This window comes from Lepisosteus oculatus, unplaced genomic scaffold, assembly GCF_040954835.1.
Source record: "Lepisosteus oculatus isolate fLepOcu1 unplaced genomic scaffold, fLepOcu1.hap2 HAP2_SCAFFOLD_48, whole genome shotgun sequence".
Classification (NCBI taxonomy): Eukaryota; Metazoa; Chordata; class Actinopteri; order Semionotiformes; family Lepisosteidae; genus Lepisosteus; species Lepisosteus oculatus.
In genome coordinates this window covers 227,778-247,029 of record NW_027168020.1, presented here as the reverse complement: position 1 = coordinate 247,029, position 19,252 = coordinate 227,778, and the positions used below count along the sequence as shown (strand labels likewise).

General features: G+C 44.6%; 7 non-coding genes across 7 annotated transcripts; 2 read left to right on the top strand and 5 right to left on the bottom strand.

The window, feature by feature from the left end:
• Window positions 1-4,493: 4,493 nt before the first annotated feature.
• trnad-guc (transfer RNA aspartic acid (anticodon GUC)) lies at window positions 4,494-4,565 on the top strand. Its single transcript has one exon. It is a non-coding gene; the product is annotated as a tRNA-Asp (tRNA).
• A 1,158-nt stretch (window positions 4,566-5,723) lies between these two features.
• On the bottom strand, window positions 5,724-5,795 carry trnae-uuc (transfer RNA glutamic acid (anticodon UUC)). The gene has a single exon. It is a non-coding gene; the product is annotated as a tRNA-Glu (tRNA).
• Window positions 5,796-5,996: 201 nt separating this feature from the next.
• trnah-gug (transfer RNA histidin (anticodon GUG)) lies at window positions 5,997-6,068 on the top strand. Its single transcript has one exon. It is a non-coding gene; the product is annotated as a tRNA-His (tRNA).
• Window positions 6,069-6,642: 574 nt separating this feature from the next.
• trnav-aac (transfer RNA valine (anticodon AAC)) lies at window positions 6,643-6,715 on the bottom strand. Its single transcript has one exon. It is a non-coding gene; the product is annotated as a tRNA-Val (tRNA).
• A 6,960-nt stretch (window positions 6,716-13,675) lies between these two features.
• Window positions 13,676-13,749, bottom strand: trnai-aau (transfer RNA isoleucine (anticodon AAU)). The gene has a single exon. It is a non-coding gene; the product is annotated as a tRNA-Ile (tRNA).
• Window positions 13,750-14,556: 807 nt separating this feature from the next.
• Window positions 14,557-14,638, bottom strand: trnas-aga (transfer RNA serine (anticodon AGA)). Its single transcript has one exon. It is a non-coding gene; the product is annotated as a tRNA-Ser (tRNA).
• Window positions 14,639-18,897: 4,259 nt separating this feature from the next.
• Window positions 18,898-18,970, bottom strand: trnar-acg (transfer RNA arginine (anticodon ACG)). The gene has a single exon. It is a non-coding gene; the product is annotated as a tRNA-Arg (tRNA).
• Window positions 18,971-19,252: the final 282 nt, after the last annotated feature.

The following is a 19,252-nucleotide window of genomic DNA, read 5'->3' as shown; positions in this document are numbered from 1 at the left end:
TACCAGCGGTGCCTTTTTTTGTTCTGTCTTCTTATTATTCCGATCAGTAAGTCAACACGTAGTCCACATGAAAGGTAGAAATATTCTCTTGTCTGTCTCTTGTTTGTATAGAACTGAATGTCCCTGACAATGTACTGTTAGTTTTAATTGAAGAACGGCATTTGTGTTCAAATATACCAGACAAGTTTATGTAACTGCTCATGTGACACTCAGTTGTAATTAGTCAAGAAATAAAGTCGAACAACAGCTGCGGTTTTGATTCTGAACGTATGAGATTGCAGCGCCTTTTACTTCCATTGACAAATGATAGAGATTCGAAGAGAGATCCTTCAGACCAGCAAGCAAACCCACGGCTATTTCGGTTTTCTATCTAGGCAACGTTGGTGTCTGCAATAGCATACATGAAAGCGTGATGCAATTTCTGTGGCTACATTTGTTGCACGTCATGCACAGTAAGAGTGTTTCTAACACCAAATAAAAAGTAAACAATTAACGATCACGCCTTCTCCTCAGTTAACCCACTGAAACCCTTGCTGTTAACAGTTCTTTACTGCGTGCTTTATGAGCACCTACATATTGTGTCGGTTCTTTCAGCTTTATTCATTAGGTTTTCAAAGGCATAAGTAGAGCACCAGAGGTGCGAACGCAAAGTGTGTGGTTATCTGAAGAACTGATTTCCATGGCAGCGGGGCCAAGCGATTTAGCGTTTTTATAGTACTAGGAGAGGAGAAGCGGCACTTCACCTTTACCGCGCAGGCACAAGGCAACGTGCGGCAGATGCCGGAGTCGGCAGGTTTCGAACCTGCGCGGGGAGTCCCCATCGGATTTCAACGCAGTGCGAGGTGGCTGCGGAAACTTTTTCAAAGTCGCTCTCCGTTAAAAAAAAATACCTTTCACAAGATACGTGCCGGCAGACAAACACGCCTCAGAGGGTTTAAGGCTGGCTTCACGTTCAAATGATAAAGTCTCCCCGTCCGGATGTCAAAATGCAACTTTGGCAGACAGAACAAACATCAACAAACCACAAATGTGGACAAGGATTTTACAAGCTGCACCACACTGCACTTTCAAAAGCATTTACGTTCGTGTTAGACGCAGGACTTGCCTTTGATTTGCGCGCTTACGAACGCCATGGAAAACGAAACAAAACTAAAGCCCTCAGCTCCTGCACGTGATTATAATGCCGTTACGTGTCGAAGCAGTAATTTACGTCATCCTACCACTGCAACACGGGGAATGGAGAGAAATGAGCACACGCTACGAATCGTCTCAATCACTCCCTAGAGTCGTAAGGCGCATTGAAGGGTGCACCCCCATCATTAATCGTTGCGCCTCTGTGAAAGGAAAGCTCTTGGGCAGTCTTTGAAACAGCTCGGATGAAACACTTGATTGCTTCCATGTGCATCTGGAGCCCACCCAGTGGGCAAAAGACGTATTATATACGTCTATTAAACGCATACCTTATACGTCTAAATGTGGTCTACAATTAGTCTAGAATGAAATTCTAATATACGTCTAAAGTTATACGTCAATTATACGTCTATGTTTAGACGTTCATTATACATAAATGGTTGGAGTTCTATTATACGGATAAATTTAGAGGACTATTATACATATATGGTTGGAGTTCCGGATAACTTTAGAGGTCTATTATACGGATAACTTTAGAGGTCTATTATACGTATAACTTTAGAGGTCTATTATATGTATATGGTTAGAGGTCTGTTATACGTATATGGTTAGAGGTCTATTATACGGATAACTTTAGAGGTCTATTATACGTATATGGTTAGAGGTCTATTATACGCATAACTTTAGAGGTCTATTATACGTATATGGGTAGAGGTCTATTATACATCAAAGATAGATTTTATAGGTGTAGAAACAAGTAAACCAAGCCAATGATTAGATTTAGAAATGTATTCTGAAAATACACATTCACACCTGAAACATATGTATTTCAAATTATACATTGTATACAATCAATCAACAATCAACATATGGGCAATAATCATAAAAAACACAACTAGTCTTAAACTTCAGCTACAAATTCTGGTAACATGGCAATATACAGTATAGTAATGACAAACACAAAACTAATTACATTAACACACTAACTCAAAACCACATTTTGATTCAAATATACACTTTAAAATGTACAACTTCTATATTTCCAAGAAAAAAAAATATTACAATGGAAGTTAAGATGATTTTTTTCCACTATTTGCAAACCCTGTCTAATTGTCCTAACAGTTAGAACCAAAAACCTATTATTTTCAGTGTCCAGATCTCCTGGCCCCCTGCCTTGCATATGCATTCTTCAAGTAACACATTGCGTGCTCCTTTATTTCTTTTTCTGTTGATGTAGGGTGGGACTTCAGCACCGCAGCTAGGAGAAAATTATATAATATTACTTCCCAAATAAATGATGATTAATATCTTCTTTAGTATAATCTAAAAAATGAACGGTTTACTAAGCTCAAAGCTGAAATCAATGTATAAAATTTAACTTGCATCATAGCAGTTGAGCAATAAAGTCTGTCCTAATTAAAGAGTACCCAAAGTTTGAAAGTACAACATAGAATAAGAATAAGAGAAATGGCAAAACGATTTTGTGTCATCTTCCCCATTCACACTATTTTATGTGCCATTTTTTTGCTTATTCACATACTATTTTAATCAAAATAATATTAAGAAAGATCTGTATGTATTCAGATAGTATTATTATTGTTCATACTTACTCGTCAAAAGAGGATTGCTGAGATATTTGCGGATATACTTCTACGTTTGAAAAACGTGTCCAAAATGGTGACCAACGAATACTAGCAATGCATTGTGGTATATAACCGGAAAATATGCTGGGTTCGATATTTTCTCAACGTATGCGTTTATTAATGTTGTCGATATTATGGTTGAAATATAACATTGATAATACATCGCGGCTATGTGCCCCCTGCTATGAGCTGATGTGCAATTTTAACGCATGTAGTTAGTAAGGATCGGTCACTGTTGTATGGTATTATATATAATGACATTATGGAATAGGATGGGGACAGGCCTGGCATCACGGGGGGAGGGGGGAATGTTGCCCCTTCAGTTTTGGGCAAAAAGATTTACCTAACTTAATTTGCGCCCTAAAAAAATAGTTGTACTTTGTCAATGGTCAGACAACACTAAATGACACAAACAGTCACTCAGTCTGTTTGATGGGCAGGAGGGCTATCCGTCCAGGAACTGCACATATCAGTGTCGTTATTGAGTGTCAACATTACGATCCTGTTTGCTCAGGTGGGCCGATTCCTTGCAGTAGTTTATCATTATACTTAAAATCGTTATATAACTAGGACTAGTTATAGCACTCTGTGCTTTCTGTTGGTTTTACAACATTTTTTCTTAACGATTCAGAACGTCCATGTAGCTGCAAAAATGAACGCTTATGGTACTTTTCGCTCCAGGCAATACTCTCCAGTGAGAGTGACGAAAAATGTGAAACTGAACTTCATCGCAAATACCAGATTGCTAGTCGATATCTTCTATCATGAAGCACTAATCAATGGCATAGCTGCGAGATTTCATTTGGGTAGCTGCACCGTACAGCTCCGTTTCAACCGAAATATCACCCCCGCTCAGAATTTCAGACGCCCCCCTACAGATTTTTCCCCGGGCACCGCGCACTGATGGGGGACGGGGTTTCCAGGAAATGGTATCAACTTTTCTCAAGAAAATAAAAATAGAAACTCTATAGGCACTCAAACATTTTACTGTTTTTTTTTCAGGCAGGTGGCAAGACCCCTCCGCAAAACCCTTGTATGCCAAGCTGTAGGCATTGATTCGTCGAATATACGTATATTCACGGCGAAAATACGGCTATACGTATATATACGTCGCCTCGACGTATAATCAACGTCGAATTGCAACCGTAAAATCAACGACATTAATAAATGCATATATAACGTCGAAAACACATCTAACACTAGGAGTATACGGCACTCTGCACAGTGTACGAAGTAAATTATTTTCGCAGTAATTAATTTACACGTGTATAATAAATATAGTAAATATAATTAATTACTGCGAAAATAATTTACTTCGTACACTGTGCAGAGTGCCGTATACTCCTAGTGTTAGATGTGTTTTCGACGTTATATATGCGTTTATTAATGTTTATTTCACAGCGTCGTGCACCTTTTCATTGCTCTCGCTTTCAGAGCCTCCGCACGGCACACGACTTGACATCAGGAAGCACATTGAAGTGAAAGCAGGGAGCGCTGCGACATGCACTGTGCAGATCCCGCCACACTAAGAGGTATATAAGCGTCAAAGGCAAGTCATTCCGAGTTGGTCGTTTGTGTTTTCCGTTCAGACGCGAAATGCTGAAATGATCTCTCGGCTCCTCGGTTGTCATTTCTGCTCCGTAAAGGAATCACAGCACGCGTCGCCTTCCAGCACGCTGGGTCGGGACACGATGCCGGGGGTCGGAGCGTGCGATGTCTTCCTCGTTAGTATAGTGGCAAGTATCCCCGCCTGTCACGTGGGAGACCAGGGTTCGATTCCCTGACGGGGAGTAGCTTTTCTTTTACCTCCTTAGAGAAAGGACTGCCTTTCACTTCTCTGTTTTCTAACACAACGTCGTGCACCTTTTCATTGCTCTCGCTTTCAGAGCCTCCGCACGGCACACGACTCGACATCAGGAAGCACATTGAAGTGAAAGCAGGGAGCGCTGCGACATGCACTGTGCAGATCCCGCCACACTAAGAGGTGAGTGGGTCTGTTCGATGCACAAAGAACGCTTTGATAAGCGTCAAAGGCAAATCATTCCGAGTTGGTCGTTTGTGTTTTCCGTTCAGACGCGAAATGCTGAAATGATCTCTCGGCTCCTCGGTTGTCATTTCTGCTCCGTAAAGGAATCACAGCACGAGTCGGCTTCCAGCACGGTGGGTCGGGACACGATGCCGGGGGTCGGAGAGAGAGATGTCTTCCTCGTTAGTATAGGACCTGTCACGTGGACCTGTCACCTGTCCCCACCTGTCACGCGGGAGACCGGGGTACATCAGGACGCGCATTGAAGCGAAAGCAGGATGCGCTGCGACATGCACTGTGCAGATCCCGCCACACTAAGAGGTGAGTGGGTCTGTTCGATCACAGCGCTAGGCGAATCCCCAATCCCCTTTTGTGCGTGGCGACAGAAGAAGTCTGGTCTGTTTCCGCCCGGTTTCGATCCGGGGACCTTTCGCGTGTGAGGCGAACGTGATAAACACTACACTACGGAAACTGTGGTCAGATGTGCCCAGCGGCCCAGCGCTGAGCTTCGCCAATGCGATTCAGCTGCTTCCAGTGCCTTTATTGGGGTGCGCTGATGGACCGTGCTCTCTCTCCAGAGACCAGCACGCCTGTCATGGACGGAGCAGGAAAGACGGCGCCACATTCTACAGCCCTCTCCACGCAATCGACGAAATCGGGCTACTGAAGTGGAGAAAATCGCCTCTCCAGAAAGTGCAAATATCATCTTGGAGAGTATAAATCCTATTGCCGAAGGTCAGCCCTGTCTACCGGAGTGACCCTCCCACCTCCTGCAGCGATGGTCAGCTCGTCTCACACGCGAGAAGTTTCGGCTGGAAACAAGCGCCCCCTCTTCTCGCACGTTTTGCACGTTGAGTAGTTTTAATGCGGCTCCTTCGTACACAGTGCTGATCTTTTGGAAAGCAGGAGGCAAAATTGACACGTTCCCATACCGGGAGTCGAACACGGGCCGTCTGGGTGAAAACCAGGAATCCTAACCGCTAGACCATATGGGAGTGCGCAACCCTGCTGTTCCGGGCATCATGCAAGCAAACTACATAAATATGAGAAAACACGCAAGAGAGTTGTCACTCAGAGTGTCGAAGGGTCGATGTATACTGGGGCTCAGTTGAAATGCAACGTCAGGACTTTCCCGAATTATGTCACACGAAGAGAGCACAGCCTTTTCCGCCCTGCCCCGTGTGTATCGGTAACTCGCCGTGATCGTATAGTGGTCAGTACTTTGCGTTGTGGCCGCAACAACCCCGGTTCGAATCCGGGTCACGGCAGAATAGGGGCGTCTGCTTTTACTACTTGCACGAGTGAAAGCAAAAAAAAGCCAATTGATGTGAACGAACGGCGCTTTACAGAGGAGTACTGCCTGACTGGATCGTTGATGAATGACAGGGACCACTCCGACCTCTTCTCGGGTTTCTTCAATGACTTACTAAGGATCTTCTTCACATTCGCCCATGCAGGGGAAGCCAGTTACACCAAAGCAAACGCAGGAAAGTGCAATTCAAGCAGAGACCAGGAGGGACTTGTTTACACCGAGAGTGGTTGGAGAATGGAACAATGCGCCCAGCCCTGTTGCTGGAGCCGATTCTTGATGAGATCTTGGGCTCACTAAGAAGCTCCCGCTGGATGCTAATCTTTCTGTTGTTCTTGCAGGTCCTGCGCTGCTTTTGAGCCGACAGAGCTCGTCCTGATCTGTCGGCACAGCCCAATTGCAAATGATCGGCTCCGCATACAGAAGGAACGTGCGTTTGGTACAAGAGTGCATGAAGGCACCGGAAATACATTGGGAACAAATTACCAGTCGCTCAATACCTCTGTGAAGTACAGGAGCGTGCAAAACGAGGCTGTTTCCGCCCGGTCTCGAACCGGGGACCTTTCACGTGTTAGGCAAACGTGATAGCCGCTACACCACGGAAACCTGCAGGGACTGCTGCTGGTGTCTCGCTTGCGTTTCGGGCTGAGAAAGGGACACGTCACTTTAGGCAGGGGGCGCTGGAGAGAGGAACAAAGGGCGCGATGAAACAAAACACCGAAACCCGGGATCGAGCCAGGGACCTTTAGAACATACTCTCACGAATCGTTAGAATACGTGCGTTTGATCATCAATTGCGTAACAACCACATTCGTTCGACTTGAGCCATCAAGCTCATAGTTTTCAAATCTTGAAAGCTGTCATTGAGCACATCATAGTGTGCAGTACGCCCCGTAACTTGCGCACTTCAACAGAAAGAAGAGCAGACAGCTCCATAAATATGCGAGGCGCAGAGAGTGCAAGGCGAGCCGCACACGTTTCGGTGGCTGAGAGAGTGCAGTTTTTGCTTCTGCATTTCCCAAGTAAGGACGCATGACAACAAGCGATCGCGGTGCTCATTTACGACATAGTGGTGATGAGTTTTCAGTATGTGTTCTTTTGAACGAGCAATGAGGTTGCTGCCTTGGACAGCTGACTGCACGCTCTCATTGTGCCACGTGATGAGTATTCACCAGGCTCGTTCAGTCATTAGTCACATTCCATCGTTTGCCATAAGCAGATGCTGCAAGGTGATGTGGATATCAGTTCCCAGTCTTGTGGACGAGGACAAAAAGAACACACAAGGGCTCATCCGCGAGTTGAACCCAGGACCTCCCACACCCTAAGCGAGAATCATACCCCTAAACCAATGAGCCATGGCAGCACTTTCCATTTTATTCTGTCAGCGAGCTTGAGGACGGGGGAGAGGCGTCATTCGCTCGTCCAGTCAGACCTTCATCAATAAGTCAAGAAAGCCGCAATTACACGACTGCCTTGCAGACGAAGGGCAGTGAACTGCACCCGGTAAGAGGGGAACAAGCAGCACTAGGCGACACCGAGGCATGAGCCCCAGCGAGGGGGGTTAGCTTGCATGGTACAGCGCTCGCTTTGCATGCGAGAGGTAGCGGGATCATTTCCCACGTCCTCCAGGTGTGTGCTTAGAGCTTGATGTGCCGAAAGGTGTCCTTTAGCCTGTGGTCACACCTTGCATGGAGAGCGTCATGCAGCTGTCAATCATTTCGCAGCCACGCCCCCTCTTCATCTTCTCTCTGCCTTAAGCGTCTCCGCCACTCTCTCTTGACATTTCATGTCAGCATGTCAGAAGTCCGAGTGACGTTTTTAATGGCTGAGTGAGGGCACGATGCTGAAGCAGAGAGGCCACTTCAGCCAGAGAGACTTGTGCTAGGTGAGATCTGAAAAACAGACTCGCAACAGAAACAGACCAAAAAAGTATCGGTGAGATCAAAAGGCAAATGCAACATCCAGCAGAGGGCGTCTAAAGATTAGGGAACGGGCGACTGAAATCCATATGAGGCAAACTTTCCGGCTGTGTACTGCAGCTGGCCTCGTTGGCGTAGTTGGTAGCACGTCAGTCTCATCATCTGAAGGTCCTGAGTTTGATCCTCACACGGGGCAGGGCTGCTTCCTCTCTTGCTCTTTTCAAACACTTGCGGCAACTGTTCGCTCATAACCACGTCTGGAATGCGTGACCTTTACACGGGGGAGAAGCAACGCCGCATCCCTTTTCTAAAGAACATTCACATTCAGAAATAAGTCAAGAAATTTGCCATTACTTTCGCTCGCGCTGCTGTCAGCCTGCCCATGTTGCCAAAGAAAGATTCACTCGGCGTCAACATGACAGAACAGCGATCACTTGAAAACACTGTTCCACACTCCGTAAGCAAGAACTTCAGTGTTTGCAGTCACCCGATATGCCGATAGTCAAAGGAGCACAAAACACGAAGCGTCAAAAGACAAGATGAGTTGATGGAAAGAGCGTTGAATTGATGAGCACAAAAGTTCAGCTCGTACAATAGGCAACGAAGGTCCCGGCGTCATCATCGCACTTGAAAGGACTGCCTTGCAGACTAAGGGCAGTGGGAGGTTGCTGTTTTGAGATGGAGGCATTGGGATGGTGGGCCGAGATCTATTCTTCTTAAGGAATTCTTCATCGTGAAAGATCGGTCCACAGGTCATCCAAAGAACTTACAAATTTTTTGGACTCAGGGAATCGCGTGCTTCCGGAAGGGAGTGAAGTGCTCAAACACATGACATGCCCCCTTGATCTCACATGCACAATTCTGCTGCAACATGCACAGCTACCGTCCACACCAGGCAGTGGGGCTTCAGCAGAATTTGCTACGCCACCTGCAATTACATATCCAGCTGCACACATATACATGGCCCCTCTGTCCTTTTCAGGATCTCAAAAAAAAGCATAGCGTGGTTTTCCTGCAACCTGATTGACCGCATCTCCCTCAGAATGTGCCCCGTTGCATTCATTGCTGAAGCAGGACGGAGGCTAACGGGCATGCCAGAACAGTTAGGCTCAGCGATCTCTCCAAAATATTGTGGTTGTAGTGGAAGAAATATGGTTTAAATTGTACCTTGGTATTTCAAACTCTCTCTAGAATGTTATCCATTTCTATTTTATTTTGACAGGAACTGGCTAATGACACTAGATGAAAAGAGAAGAAAGAAAACACAACGTTTCGGCCGTGGAGCCTTCTTCAGGTGTGAGGGCTCCACGGCTGAAATGTTGTGTTTTCTTTCTTCTCTTTTAAGCATGGAATAGACGTATTACTTGTTCCTTTGCAGCCTACGCATGCTGACACAGCTCCCCACCTGAACTGCTAATGATGCCTGGTAGTTTGTGGTACTTGGGTATTGTCTTATGTTTGCTCAAACTGCATATGTGTGATTGCATATTTTTGGGTATTTTCATATGTCAATATTTAATTCACTGACATTCCTGTATGCTTGGAAGAAAGGTAGATTGGATTTGGCACAGGACGCCTGCCCATATTTGTTGATCATTGTTGGGCTGGAAAAACAATGATAAAAAGTGTATGAAAAAAGCTCTCTCCAATATTTCCCTTCTCTTCGCCATGGTTACACTGCCCGTTCTTTCCGTCTTTTGTCCTTCAACAAAGATTCCAGGGCTCTTTTTCCACCATAATATCAGAAGCCAAAAAATAACCATCTAATGTGTAAACAGCATTTGTAATGTTGGTAGCTGGAAGAGGTCAAGTATGTTTGCAAGACCTAGCTGATTACACCACAGACTTACTTTGTTGTTGTCAGTTTTTTTTTTCTCTTTTAAAGGCTGTAGGTGGGGTGTGATGGACTGTACCACTATCATAGAAGATTTTTTCAGGACACATCGCAGTTCCATAGTAGAATTTATCAATAGTAGAATTCCATAGGACCTTATTTACCAACATATTACCCAGTGTGAGACTCTGCCAGTAAACCTCAGAGCATTGAGTTCTCCACTGATAAAGATGGCTGTCTGAAGTCATGAAATCCACTGCTGGGATGCCTGAGAGACAGTAATTGAATCTTGGCTGGAATTAGGCTTTCTATTAGTGTTGATCTTTGGGAATTATGTGGTAAAAAGGGAAAACTCCTTTACTTTAGTCACTTTGAATGTTCAAATGTACAGAACCTGCAAAACTAAGCAATGAAAAAAATCCATCACCACTCTCATGATAGCATAACTCATAGTCTCTGCTGTTGTGTAACAATACACACTTTCAATTTTCTTATCGCCTGTCTCCAGAGAGAATGTTGTTAGTGCTGATGACCTTGAATTAGACCTTGTTGACTCTGTAAAACAATCTTCCTCTGCTTGATTTTCACTCAGATTGATTTTGTTCTCAGATTATTCCTGGCAGGACTGAGTTTCTAGGAAATGAAAAGTGAAAGAAAAAGTACAGAAGATCAGCCCTTGAATATACAGCATTGTGCAGTGAGATTGTTAAATGTATTAGCTGCTATCCTGTGCTAGAGCCTGTCGTGGTAAGCAGTGGATGACAGGATCTAGCACAGATACTAATGAAACACTGTTAATGAAAGATAAAACACTTGAGTCTTATTTTAGTTTTCCATTTCCCTTTCATTTGTGATGTACTGTACAACAGGCCACAGAACATGCACAAAAACAGATATGCACACATTCACACCAGGCAATGACAGTCTGCCCAGTCAGAATCTGAGCTGAGGTATCAGAATTCTGAATTCCCTGAATTCTGTCATGGATCATCCACAATAAGGGCAATATTTGAACACGAGGATCCCCAGGAGAGAGCCTAGTAACATAAATCTTGGAGCAAAAGCAGATGATTAACTTCATAGTTTGTGTGGTTGAGCCAAAGTTGAGCATGAGGATATGTGAGTCACCATTCTTAGAAATGGATCCAACTTCAGACAGGCGTCAAAAGTAAGAGTATACAGTGCTGGGGCAATGACACTTCAATGATCAGAAGGATAACAAGAGTTTTAATGCATTGAAATTGATTTTCTGGTGATGCACACTGTCATGGAACTATTAATTTTTAAGGATCACTTACTGACGTCAGACAGCTGCCAATTCTCCAGACTGGAAGGATGAACAGTTTATCCCCCTAGGTACCATATTTCCATATTTCGAAGCATTGGAATAATACATGTCATACAGCAACATAAAAACAGGAAGACAAGTATCACAGCCCCTATAATCGGTGTTAGTAACTTAAAAGAAAAACATTCCCCCTGGCCCAAACAGTGATTCTAACCAGGAGAGAAAAGCCGGTGTATCTTTTATGCCTCTCTCTTTATTCACCTTGTCTTTTAGTTCTTTCAAATGCTGAATAGCGAGCGTAAGATTTCCGTAATCATAGTCATTAGCTGGAATATATGTACAACAGGAGTCTCCTACTAAAGCATAGACTCCTCCAGATGCTGCATTTTGAAGGTCCAGCACGAACCTGTTCTGAAGTGCCATTAATCGAACTCCCCTTAATTCTTGTTTGATAGCGTCTAACGTGATATTAATAAAAGAGTACATTTCATAAAAAGTCGCATGGGTGAGGCTGTAGAATGAGGCATTAAAGCACATATATAACAAGATGCATTAAATTTCTTTAACTTTACAGTATGATTTATAAATTTATACCACAAATTACTCATATCCCCCTCATTATCAGTTTCATTCAGCCAGTTTGTATACAAAGAGGCTTCGTGTTTAGATTCTTCCTCTTTTGGGGTGGTGACAGGCTTCTACATAAAAAGGAAAAAGGCTGTGCACATCAGTCCCAAGCAGGTTATCCCCATCTGTCCTTGTGGAGACATCACTCCTGCGCTTTGCTCAGTTCGTTTGTGACCTTTTTACAGTGGGAAGCATGAATCCAGGGCACCATTTCTGTGACCTTCACAGCAGTGGCAGTGGTCAGCAGCACCTGGTACAGCCCCCTCCACCTGAGTGAACACCATTTCTTTTTCCTGAAGTCTTTCACCAGAATCCAGTCTCCTTATTCACTCATTAGTTCTTACAGCACAGGTAAATCCCTGTGGGCTGGAGCCCAGCATAATCTTAGGCTTTTTTGGTCAACATTGGTCAACAGATTGGTCAACAACTGGGTAATAACTCTTAGAAAAATCTACACATTGTTCCCCTGCCTCAGCTGTGACGTTTTGCAGAACAATTCTAGCTGAAGTTGTAAAATTTCTCTTTGTTCCGTTCCTGCAAAACATCTTATTATGAACAAATAAACCACAATAATCATTTGCATCTAGGGGAATCACTCCCAAGGGTAACCCCCCTTAAAGCTATATTGTTCTACCCATCAGGTTCTGCCACTAGATAAGAGAACCTTTCCCATGAAATCATTTTTTGACCTTCATGATCCCTTCAGGGCGTACAATTAGCACAGAAGCAGCAGCTTTAGTCCACATGTTTTTCAAACAGGATATTAACGATATGATCATAACGAATAATACCAGACCCACAAATATGTATTGAACCAGAGACCCTCTCCATGTTCCTAGCACAGACTGTAGCCATGCACCAATACCCCAATCATCTGGATTGCAGGATTTACGAAGAAAATTATTTTCGCAGTAATTAATTTATTATATTTACTATATTTATTATACACGTGTAAATTAATTACTGCGAAAATAATTTACTTAGTACACTGTGCAGAGTGCCGTATACTCCTAGTTGCGGCACACACGATACATACAGTAAAAAGCCTCAGGCACTGTGTTAGATGTGTTTTCGATGTTATATATGCGTTTATTAATGTCGTCGATTTTACGGTTGCAATTCGACGTTGATTATACGTCGAGGCGACGTATATATACGTATAGCCGTATTTTCGCCGTGAATATACGTATATTCGACGAATCAATGCCCACTGGGTAAACTCTTGAGCAAACTCTGAACCAGCTCTAAGGAAACTAATCCGATTAGACGTTACTTTGACTCATCTTTTTACGCTCAGTGCTGGATTGCTCAAACTCCAGCTAGGGTTAGGGTTAGCATTCCCACGCTACTTAGACACTTTGTTTACGCTCAGTGCTGGATTTTGGGAACTTCAGGACGAGTGGGAATTTTCTCCTATCTGTCAATTCTGTTTTGTTTTGGAGACTCTTGGCTGCCTATGTTGTACAGTGCAGCGTGAAGGAAACATTTTCCAAAACTGTGTCAGCTCAAAAGTTGTAAGAAAACCTCTCCAGCTGCTTTAACTCTCTTCATATTTGTCATTTAATGTGACACTCGATGTATAACTGGAGCCTCACATATGCAAATGGTGAGGCTCCAGTTCGACACCACTTTACAGTATCTGACAAAAGCATGGCAGACTGTGCCATGACCGGCAGATAACTTCTGCTTATTTTTACCATATTAAACATTGGAAATCCAACCACTTGCATTTGTGACACTTGATTTTGACTCCACCTAAGACACTCTTAAATCTTCAAACACTTTTCTCTTCTCCCGCAACACTCTTGTCTGTCGGCACTATGTGGCAGCGTTGCATGACAACCCATCTCACCACGGAAAGGAACCTAACAGCTTTGGTAAGAGAGGAGAAAAGAACCTGGCCCGTACGGGGATCGAACCCGTGACCTTGGCGTTATTAGCACCACGCTCTAACCAACTGAGCTAACCGGCCTCACAATGGTGGTCCTCTCTGTGCTGCAAATAATCAAACTCAGGGAATTTCTTTTGCCCTCCTTTGAATAGAAAGCCGTGTAATTCAGTGTACGGGCTTTCTCGTGCAGTTTCATGGTTCTTGTAACCCAAATCCTACACTGGCCTGAAGAGTCCCCCCATTTCACAGCATTTTTCAGCTGATTTAAAATGTACCTAAAGGAGAAGCATTATTGAAGACCATCAATTACCAAGAGCTTTTGTCAAAGGTTTTGGTGGTCATTTTTAATGACCACAGAGCACTATGACCTCGGTTTTACATCTCATCCGAAAGACAGCGCCCTTTTACAACACAGCGTCTCCGTCACTATGCTGGGACATTGGGACCCGCACAGACCTCAGGGTGAGCGCCCCCCCCGCCGGCACCATTAACACCGCTTCCAGCTGGAAGCTTTGTTTTTCCCTGTAGCTTACCCTCATCCGGGTACTGACCTGGCTCACACCTGCTAAGCTTCAGTGGGTTTTCCGTTGCGAGTTGCAAGGGGATGCAAGTGATGGAGCTGCTCGCTGCAAAAGCCACTGCATTGGCCGGGAATCAAACCCAAGCCTCCCGCGTGGCAGGCAAGAATTCTACCACTGAACCACCAATGCTCAGTGTCTGGGCCTTCAAAAAAGACGCTTTTTTGGTGCTCTGTGCAAAAAGCGTCGACATATGCTTCCAGCTGCAAAATGCCATTCGCGGATGCTGAAGAATTTATTTTCAAGGCAGCGGGTACAAGCGATTGGGCATTTTAAAACCACCAGGAACACACCGACTGGAGGCGGATAACGTAGTCGACAGGATTCGAACCTGCGCGGGGAGACCCCAATGGATTTCTAGTCCATCACCTTAACCACTCGGCCACGACTACAGCAAGCCCCGCTGCCGCTGCGTTGTTGCTACAATCTTACCTGGATCGCGAGGCGCCGGCGGAAGCCTATTTCAAAGTCGTTCTCCGTTTCAAAAAAACATTTCCAAAATACAAGCCTTGCAGACAGACACGCCTCAGAGGACTTAAGGGTGGCTTCATGTCGGAATGATAAAGTCTCCCCGTCCGGACATGAAAATTCCACTTTGTTACACACACAAAAAGAATCAACAACAGAGAAATGCCCACAAGCATTTGAAAAGCCGCACCACGTCGCACTTGAAATACCTCTTACATTAGTGGTAGACGCAGGAATCGCCTTTTTATTTACGCTCTTACCAACGCGATGGAAAGCAAAACAAAGCAAAGCAGAGCAAAACAAAACGAACAAACGAAAACCCTCACGTCCCGCACTTGCATATAACGCCGTTACGTGCCCAAGCGGTATTGTACGTCATCCTAGCACTGCACGCCGGTGCGTATGGTATATGGGAACGAGCACACGCCACGAATCGTCTCGTATCACTCCCTACAGCTGTAAGGTGCCTTGAAGCGTGCACCCCCAACATTCTTCTTTGCTCATCTGTGAAAGGTAAACTCTTGAGCAAACTCTGAACCAGCTCTAAGGAAACTAATCCGATTAGACATTACTTTGACTCATCCTTTAAGGGACCCTTGTTAATTGGAGAAATCAATGATTTTGAATGAATTCTGTATGCGTTAAAAGACAGCTATACACAGAAAACATGCAGGACACTGCTCATGATGTTTCCCGAGCCGAAACACAGTGCGTTTTTCCAAGCCATCTGACCAAGCCTGCCCACTGAAAACTGCAGGAGATCGTGTAAAGACGTTCAAGTTTGTAACTACTGCACGCACAGGAAGCAGAATAAATTCCTCTATTCAAACTGTCAAAGGTTTGCTTTGCGAACGCTGCAGGACATCGCACAATCTCTTTTGAACAGGGACAAACGATTTCTTATGGGGCGCAGTAAGTACAGACGTTTAAAAAGCTCCACTCATGCCAATGATGCAGCATGAAGAAGCGCAACCTAAAGTTTGCATTCCTAGCACTGTTGCAACCTAGCGCTGTTGCATTCCCTGCATCAGTAGCTAAGAGAATATAATTTACGACTCTTGTTAATGCAGTTTCAGAAACCAGACTGAAATTTCTCAAGTATATTATTTGAATCCATTTGATGTTGGGCAACAACTATTCTTTCAAGACTTTTAGATTGAAATGGGACCTTTGAGACAGGCCTGTAGTTGTTAAGAACTTGTGGATCCAAATTTGACTTCTTAAGGAGCGGTCTAAGAACCACTACCTTAAATTGATCATGTACGACGCCTGAAGCAAGCGATGCATTCATCATACTAATTATAGGTCCTGCCAGTCCTTCGAGGGAATCTTTGACTAGCTGAGTGGGGATGGGATCTAGCGAACAGGTGGTTGACTTTGTCTTACGTCTGTGTTCATGAGTCCACCATAAGAAGAAATCTGAACAGGAGTGGTGATCATGCGAGGTCACCACGGAGGAAACCACTGCTCTCCCCCCAAAAAAAAACACCACTGCCCCTCTCAAGTTTGCTAAAGACCACATGGATGTTCCACAACTCCTGGAACAATGTTCTGTGGACAGACGTGACAAAAGTTGAACTTGTTGGTAAATGTGCACAGCGTTATGTTTGGAGATAACAAAACACCGCATACCAACTCCAAAACCTCATCCCACCTGGGAAGCATGGCGGAGGCTGTACGGCTTGCAATCATCGAGGGACCGATGAATTCCAAGATGTATCAGGAAATTCTACAGCAGAATGTCAGGGTGTCTGCCTGTGATCTAAAACTCGAAAGACGCTGGGTCATGCAGCATGACAAAAACAAAGGAGTACATCAACAACAGAGTGGCTGAAACAGTAGAAATTCCGTATGTTGGGATGGCCAAGTAAGAGTCCTGACACACACGCTTTCACTCATATGAGCTACACGGCTACCAAGATGATCTCAGGTGCGCCGTGCTGGTACGGAACATATTGAACTGATCGACGGCGAATTGTCTCTCAGACAGGCTTTTCACCTCTAAGCTCCCTGACTGACAGTGATCAGCTAGGTAGGAAAACAGTCAGCTGCTTCTAAGCCTTAAACAGCTGCATCTCGGCGCTTCCACAGAGAGATGATTTGAAAGCCGAACATCGCCCATTGGGAACACCTTACTATCACTAGTTTAAGAGACTCTTAAGGTCTTGCAGAGGTGCCTGTCTAATAGCATGCGCTTTGCAAGCTATAGGTGTTTAGGCTGAGGCAGAATGCCTGTTAACAAAATGTTTTTCTAAAGGGGCCTCGCACTCTTTTCCAAGCAATGGTCACCATCCCCACCGAGTGTCACAATGTAGTCATGTCCTAGGACATCACCTGTTAGTCTCCATTTGTCTGCAACCAACACTTTAGTTTACGGGGTCACAACCGCACCCCGGAGACCAGAGGAGCCGTTGGCATTCTGGCGGCGCAGATTGGGCTGAAGGTGGGGCGCTTGAATCTCGCTGTTGGAGGCCGTCTGCAACTGACCCAAGCCTTTCCCTTGAATTAAATGTAAATAAGAAATGAACCCCAGATGCACATGGAATCAATCACGTGTTTCCTTTGAGCCGTTTCAGAGACTGCTCCAGAGTTTACCTTGCACAGATGCGCAAAGATTAATGATGGGGGTGCACGCTTCCAGGCGTCTTACAACTGTAGGGACTGATTAGAGACAATTCGTAGCTTGTGCTCATTTCCCTCTATTCCCCGTGTTGCAGTGGTAGGATGACTTAAATTCCTGCTTCGACACGTAACGGGATTATAATCAAGTGCAGGAGCTGAGGGCTTTAATTTTGTTTCGTTTTCCATGGCGTTCGTAAGCGCGCAAATCAAAGGCAATTCCTGCGTCTAACACGAATGTAAATGCTTTTGAAAGTGCAGTGTGGTGCAGCTTGTAAAATCCTTGTCCACATTTGTGGTTTGTTGATGTTTTTTCTGTCTGCCAAAGTTGCATTTTGACATCCGGACTGGGGGACTTTATCATTTGAACGTGAAGCCAGCCTTAAACCCTCTGAGGCGTGTCTGTCTGCCGGCACGAATCTTGTGAAAGGTATTTTTTTTAACGGAGAGCAACTTTAAAAAGGTTTCCGCAGCCACCTCGCAGTCCGTGTTTGATTATAGGAGGAATGCGGCAGCGGGGAGCTCGCATTTGTCGTGCTCGAGTGGTTAAGGCGATGGGCTCGAAATGCGTTGGGGCTTCCCCGCGCAGGTTCGAAACCTGCCGACTCCGGCGTCTGCCGCACGTCGCCTTGTGCCTGCGCGTCAGAGGCTAAATGCCGCTTCTCCTTTCCTGGTACTATAACAACGCGAAATCGCTCGGACCCGCTGCCGTGGAAATCAATTCTTCAGATAACCACACATTTTGCGTTCGCTCCTCTGGTGCTCTACTTATGCCTTTGAAAACCTAATGAATAAAGCTGAAAGAACCGACACGATATGTAGGTGCTCGTAAAGCACGCAGTAAAGAACTGTTAACAGCAAGGGTTTCAGTGGGTTAACTGAGGAGAAGGCGTGATCGCTAATTGTTGACTTTTTATTTGGTGTTAGAAACACTCTTACTGTGCATGACGTGCAACAAATGTAGCCACAGAAATTGCATCACGCTTTCATGTATGCTATTGCAGACACCAACGTTGCCTAGATAGAAAACCGAAATAGCCGTGGGTTTGCTTGCTGGTCTGAAGGATCTCTCTTCGAATCTCTATCATTTGTCAATGGAAGTAAAAGGCGCTGCAATCTGATACGTTCAGAATCAAACCCGCAGCTGTTGTTCGACTTTATTTCTTGACTAATTACAACTGAGTGTCGCATGAGCAGTTACATAAACTTGTCTGGTATATTTGAACACAAATGCCGTTCTTCAATTAAAACTAACAGTACATTGTCAGGGACATTCAGTTCTATACAAACACGAGACAGACAAGAGAATATTTCTACCGTTCATGTGGACTACGTGTTGACTTACTGATCGGAATAATTGAAAGGTTCGGGCTCATAGCCGATGGAGTGCGTGCTAATTAGAACAGCAACGCTGAGCTCTCAGCACCGTATTGAGCCCAGGTGTTTTTCTAAAGCTGTCAGGTGCAGTTCATTTACATGAAGGAAATCTCTTACTGGGTACGATTACAATGCAGTAAGTAGCACAGACTACTTAGGGAGTAGCCCGATGCGTTTAAAAACGACCCGAGCCAGGCAGGAGTCGAACCTGCAATCTCCTGATCCGTAGTCAGACGCGTTATCCATTGGGCCACTGGCCCTGGTCTGACACTGCAGGACTGTAACCCAGTGAGATCAGCACTGCAACTAGTAAAATATTACCCCCGGTCCATTCTTTTCCAAAAGTGAGAAACACCTGTTTTCTACATTTTGTCTGTTTTAAAACCATATCTCTTTAAACCAAACCAAGAGTTTGTCTTTTGCACTGATATTCTGATTCATTTCGATTTCAAAGAAAAAAAAAACATTATCTTCCAAAGCATCATAAAATTGTCCATTCTTCCAGACTCTACTTCTCTCTTGTAGTAGTACAGCAGACCTTT